Source organism: Aegilops tauschii, chromosome 2 (genome assembly GCF_002575655.3).
Source record: "Aegilops tauschii subsp. strangulata cultivar AL8/78 chromosome 2, Aet v6.0, whole genome shotgun sequence".
NCBI classification, from domain to species: Eukaryota; Viridiplantae; Streptophyta; class Magnoliopsida; order Poales; family Poaceae; genus Aegilops; species Aegilops tauschii.
In genome coordinates, this window is record NC_053036.3 from 14,664,150 (window position 1) to 14,670,786 (window position 6,637).

Consider the following 6,637-nt stretch of genomic DNA (forward strand, 5'->3'; position numbering starts at 1 on the left):
GATAAAAATGCTGAAACAAGAAAAAGAAAAAAAAAAGCATGTTTGTTATTTATGCGATTATGTATCTAATGAAGAGACGAGAAGGGCCAGTGAGAATCAATCAAAGCGCGTGGATTCTTTTTTGTTGCGATAAACAAATATCTTATGAATAAAACTGATTAGCTTGGTGGAAAAAGAAATTTGTGTTGAACATCTTATATGTTACATATAAAAATAATAAAAAACAAATATCTTGGAGATAAACAATAACGACAATTTTTTGAGGATCAAATAAAATAGATATGTGTAGCAAAAGAATTACTCCGTAGAAAAATATGAAAAGAAAGGGTCAGCAGCAAAAAGATAGAAATTGTTGGAATAATGTTAAGGTGGGATTTCAGCAATTGGGCCAGCCCACAGTACTGGTCGCTCATCCGGGCCTGAACCTGCTCTTCCCCATCCCATTGGGCAATTGCGCATGATTGTTGAGTTCATCAAGTGCTCAAAGCTAAATCATGCCCAAGTAACAATTGTGGCTGTCATTGATGGCTTTGTGTATCTCTCAGTTGACTGTCATGAGTATGCTGAATTTCAGAACTGTAGTAATTCTCCAGAGTGGTTCTTATCATTATGCCTGGAAACAGCAGAGCTGCATCAGCTCTTTGAGGGCCCGTATCGGAGTCATAGTTGTGTCCGTCCCTATGTAATGCCGTGGCCTCCTTGTTTGGTACGTAGCAAGGTGAGCCCATGCTTATGCGTGAATCTCGTAAATTTGATTTCTTCCTACCTTTGTATGATGTTATGTTACCTTAGAGCACTGGATTGTTGTAGTCTTGTTAAATCTATTGTCAACACTTTGTTTCAGATACATGACATGTCTGATTTGGTATCACCATTTGAGTATATTCACATTTTTACCACAAGGTGCTGTGCAGATTAAGCACAGGGTTATAAAGCTCTGTACTGCTGATATTTGTGTTTGGAAATTTTGTGCACTAAATGACTCAACGATAACCTGTAACCACCATTAGATGGCCATTGTGAAGCATTTTACTTCCCTTGCTTGTGTATATAAGATAAACGATTGGTCTGTATCATTAGAATCTATAGCCTAGCATAAACATTTGAATTGTCATGCATACTCATAACTTTTTCATTTTGATAGGATGGTTCAGAAGATGTGGGCAAAGGAGAACCTACTTCTATCCTTATCACAGCGTTGCAATCTTTCAAAGAAGCTTTGATTACTGATGATGAAGCAAATATTACTGAGACAAAGGCCTTTTTCTCTATTGGGGTTAAGAACAGGTCTCTCGTCAGCAAAATTGCCACTTTGGATGCACGACTGACAAATGCAAGAGATCATATCTTGAGGATAAGTGCTGACTCTGCTGAATGCAAGAGACCATGTCTTGACGATGATTGCTTCTTCTGCATTCTATCACAGGCTTACAGTTTAGATGGACTATGAAGTTAGAGTCAGCTGAACTTTACATTTCTGGGAGGATGCTTAATATTCGAAGGCTCAAGTTAGGTTTCGAGTCCTACAGAATGAAGCAACCTATCCTATGGTGGGCAGTAATTTTGTTTAGGCATGCTGGTGCTTATGAATCGACAGCAGGGCTTGTCGATCTACAGCGGGTGATTGGATTTGTGGCGTTGACAACTGACAAGTAAAGAGCAGCTGCACGGTTGTTTCCAGCCCGGCCCTTTGAGGGTGGGTTAACTTGCCTATGCACTGTTAGTGTAAACCCTATCTAGGTAGATGTCAAACACTCATGGTTATGTGAACAACGCTGCTATGTGTTGAATGATGGCTTCGTCTTTTGTGCAACTACATTTGAACCAGGAGATTGTATCACTATGTTGTATTTTTCAAGTTTCACCTATAATAGATTTGCAGCGTATATGGGTGTCAATTTGTCCAACCTTTGGGTCCTAGAACTATTGCGTTGTTTAGATTACCAGGGCGCAGTTTAGTTTTGCCATGATAACTCTAGAATTCTTCTTTTGTGATGAAGTACTCGAGTTCTGACATCATTAACAATAGGCTGTGATTACCTGAGCTGGACATCATATTTTTCTTCCTGAATATTATGTGTCGGCATAGTGGCGCATGTTGGAGTGCCTCTCTTTTGATAGCATAGTGCATTCTTATTTTGTCCTAAGTCAAACCTGTTTCAGTCTGACCAAATGTATAGAAAAAAGTTTGAACACCTAAAACATAAAAAAAAAAAATAACATTAGATCCGTTGTCAAATATATTCTCATGGTAGATATTTGACATTTTCTTCTACAAATAAATTTGACTCAGGGCAAAAGTAGACCACACTATATACAGTCCCTCTGTTTCAAAATGTCTCTGTCTCGAGTCAAACCTTGTTTGTTGGCATGTAGGTAAAAGTTCTTGCAAGACTTTGACCACAACTCCGTACACGATTTGATACGGTTTGGGGTGACGAGTTTTGTCAGAGTAACGTAAACACATTAGTACTAATCAAATTGTTTTAAAACAGATAATGTTTTAGATAATGTAATATTTGGTGCAAACCTTATTTAACTGGATGCCAAGCCTCATGGTTATATAAACATCTCCCCCGCTTTGATGCTGAATGATGGCCTCGTTTTTTGTGCAACTACATTTCAATCAGGAGAATGTATTGCTATGGTATAGGTCACGTTTCACCGCTTTTGAACTATTGTGTTGCTTAGACTACCAAGGTGCAGTTCAGCTTTGCCATGTTAGGGCATCTCCAGCGGCAACCCGCAAAAATCCTCCCGCATCCGTCCGCGGACAGGGGGAGTACCAGTCCGCGGATACAGATGCGGGAGGCAGCTATCCAACACTAGCCACATACATCCGGCCAACAATTCGAATCAACCTCATGAAATTCAATCAAATCGGATGGTTTTCATTCAAGTTCGAATATAATTTACATTAAAAGGTTGATATTTCGACCGTTTAACTAAAATACCAAAAAAGAAATCTAAACCCTATCCCGGACGACCACCTCGTACGCGTGGCCGCCCTGCACTGCTGCACCGCCGTCTTTGTCGGTGCCGTCGTCGGCGTCATGGTCCTTCCAGTGGCGGAATGGCATCGGAGGGTTGCGGCAGCCTTGCTCGGCGGCAGCCTGCCGCTCACAGAGGAGCCGCTCTGCCTCCTGCTGCGTCGTCGGAGTGTCGTCGCGGCCACTGCCGTCGTGGCCTGCGGAGCCCTATCGGTGGCCTTGACGCGACCGGTGTTGGCTGAGCAGTCGTTGAGCGACCACTCCTCGCCGTCAAGGCGGCGGCGGTGCCTAGTGGCCGTCTCCGCGGTAGTGACGGAGCAATCTAGTGCCCACGCCGTGGCGAGGTCGAGTTCATTGCAGACCCACTCCGGTGCCACGTCAGTCTTGGCGAACTCGAAGCGGCAACCGGCATTGCGCTCGTCGTACCTCACCTGCTGCCACGCCGCGCGCTTGGCCTCGGATACCACGGCCCGAGAGTCGGAGGCCCCACCGTAACCGCCGCCTCTGAGATAGTGGAGGATGCAGCCACGTGCCTTGGCGATCGCGGGCGGCAGCTCCTCCTTCATCGGGCGGCGTCGGCGTCATGGTGGCGAAGAGAGCTCGTCGATCCGCGCATACTGGCTGTGCGACTCCTCCTTCACGCGGCAGAGGCGTTGGGGGACGCCGTCTCTTGCTTCACGCGGCCGCCGATGTGGAGGTCGCGGTTGCGCGTCGGGGACGCCGACTCGTCCTTCACCTGCCGGTGTGGGGATGCCGGCTCCCGCTTAACGCGGACCCGCAACGGGGACGGTGGCTCCTCCTTCACGCGCGCCAGCGGCGGTGGCGCTGGACCCATCTGACAAAGCGAGGGCTCCGTCATGATCTCCATCTGACGAACAAATTCTTCGTCTGTCATAGCCGCCTCCTAGCTAGAGTAGACGTGGTCGCTGCTGCTACTGGTCCTCCACGTCGCCGAAGGAAAGGACTATCTCCTCCTTGCCGGAGGAACCCACCGCCGTGGATGCGGATGGTCCAGGTGAGCGAGGACGGCGACGCCACGATCAGAACCAGGACTTCGGCATCGCTGCTGGACTTGGAGAGGAGGAAGGGCTCAGAGAGGGAGGAATGGCGAGGAGGACGGTGCGGTGCTCGGGAGGGTTCGGGTCTAGACGATGCCGGAGCGCGGCTTAAATAGCCATGACCAGGGCAGGCGGAGGGGCAGTCAGCTCGCTTCAATGCGGCGCAGCGGTCAGAGTTGTTTTCTCAAGACACGGTGTTCGCATTGAAGCGGCGGCGACGCCCGAGAGGTCGCGTCTTTCTGCGCCGCCTTCCCGTCCGATCAAATCACGGCATCAATGTTGGGCGCTGCATGCTCTAGGGCGGCATGCATGCGGCGCGGCAAGCGGTGCGAGGCGTGGGATGAAAAACGGGGGATGGGAAGGTGGGGGGTTTTAGTGGGCCAGGGCGGTTAGAAGCGGGCTTGGGAGCGGTCCGGACTCCCGCAAACCTCCCCCATGTTTGTCTCCGGTTGGCGGGAGAAACCGCGTCCGGACCGCTCTGCGGACCGATACAGACCCACATTGGATGACTCCCACGGTCCGGACAGCGCGGTCCGGATGCAGCAGGAGCTTTGCGGGTCCGCCTTGGAGATGCCCTTAGCTTGGAAATTCTCTCACCAACAACAAAGAGGCTGTGATTACCTGAGCTTGACATTGCATTTCTTTTTCTTCTTAAAATTGTGGGTTAGAGGCATAGTGGCACATGTTGAAATGCCACTCTTTCATGTGGATATAACAAGAAGTCGCTGCTCCCTCTCTTTCACATTTGTATAGCGTGTTCTTTCACATTTGCATACAAACACGCACAATTTTCCATCACTAAGGAGCAGATCCCAGTAATCTCTACCACAAAGAAATGCACCGATGGTCAAAATGTACCTACATACGTGCGTGATGCATGTGTTGTAATTGTTGATTCAAAATGCTAGCTTTTGTTGTTGCGTCAGAAACCTCAAATCCAGCTGCTGCAATGCCTCAAATATCTCCCTACCATCAGGCATTTCAAAACATGTTAACAATAATAATAGAAAGAACTGGCCGAACATTTGTTTTTTTAACACGCATACATTTTTTTCAAAATCACAAACATTTGCACATTTTTTTCAAAATCACAAACATTTTACTATTTCCTAAACATTTTTTAAAATCATGAATATTTTTTTGAATTAACGAACACTTTATGATTTCATGAACATTTTTTTAGAAATTCAAATTTTGTTTGAAATACTGAAACATTTTAGAGAAAAAAAATAGGAAAAAAATAAAAAAACAACAAAACGAAAAAACCAGGGGCGTTCCGCCCGCGCATGGGCCAGCCAAAAAGCCGCGCGAGGGAGCGGCGGGTGCACGTTGCGCGTCATGAGCGGCGCGCACTGCACCAAATAGGCGTTCCCCTGATTCATGGCGTCATTCGCTGCTCGAGTGGAACATGGCAAGTGCGTCTGGGCCCTCGAGGACAACAAAGAGATGGGTCTTTGCACTGATGGGCCTTCTACCTCATGCTGATTTCGTTACTTCTTTGATTACCCTACGGGCAATTTGGCATGCCCGCAAGAAAGCTTTGCACGAACAAAATTTTCAGACTCCTCACGCCACACACCAGTTTGTGCATAGTTATATAAGGGCTCCAAGCTTGTAAACCAAAAAAGAACATTGCTACTCCTGCCGCACCCGATGCAGCCACAAGGTGACGATGGACTCCTCCCGAGCCAGGTTTTGCCAAGATAAAAGTAGACATGTCTGTTGCTTGGAACTCTTTGGAAGGATCATATTCCGCCGTTTGCAGGGATGATGCAGTCACATACTTACGATCCTCCGCTTTCAAATGCTCGAGGGTCTTAGGTCCGGCGAACTTGGAAGCTTTGCCGTGCCGTGAAGCCCTTTCTCTTGCCCTTGATCTTTCTCTGTCACATGTGATCATAGCTTCGGACTGCAAGGGAGTGGTAAGTGACATCAAGGAAGGAACGGGTGGGTAGTATGCCAGCATTATCAAGGAGATTATAGCGACATCAAGGAAATTCACAAGATGCTCCTTCATCTTCGAAGGACTTGATACCAATATTGAGGCATGTAGTCTCGCTAAACACGCTCTAGGACTTTCGTTGGGGCGCCATGTGTGGCTCATTAATACTCCAGACCTAAATTGTATTCCTATGAACCTTGTTATTGATCAGTAATAAAGAGTGTGGTTAAACTATACACTCGGTTGCAGCTAGGTCAGGATTTTTGAGGGGGTCCGAGAGGTCGTTAGGGCCAGGTGGGTTGGGTAGGGAACGGGTGGAGTGGGCATGAGGAGCCACGCTGAGCAGCGAACGGCTGGTAGTCCGTTCTCTCCTGAGTTGTGCTATGGGCCCTTTTTCAATCAGATGGACCATGCTGAGTAGAGCCCATGCACCCTACCAAACACTCAAAAGTAGGTTGAGAAGGAAACTATTGTCCTCATGCACCTTCTATACACCCTACCAAACACACCCTTAGAGCATGTACCAACGGACGGCCCATGCCCGCCCCAGATCGTCCGGACGGGCTGTCCGGTCAGTGTTCGCACAAAAAACGTCACCCAACCAGGCTTTCCATAACTGGCTCAAACGCCCGGACTGACTGGCAATT

General features: G+C 47.6%; 1 long non-coding RNA gene across 1 annotated transcript; it reads left to right on the forward strand.

The window, feature by feature from the left end:
• Positions 1–450: 450 nt before the first annotated feature.
• On the forward strand, positions 451–1,907 carry LOC120974847 (uncharacterized). Its single transcript, XR_012203694.1, has 2 exons — positions 451–718; positions 1,145–1,907. It is a non-coding gene; the product is annotated as an uncharacterized lncRNA (long non-coding RNA).
• The last annotated feature ends 4,730 nt before the right edge of the window (positions 1,908–6,637 follow it).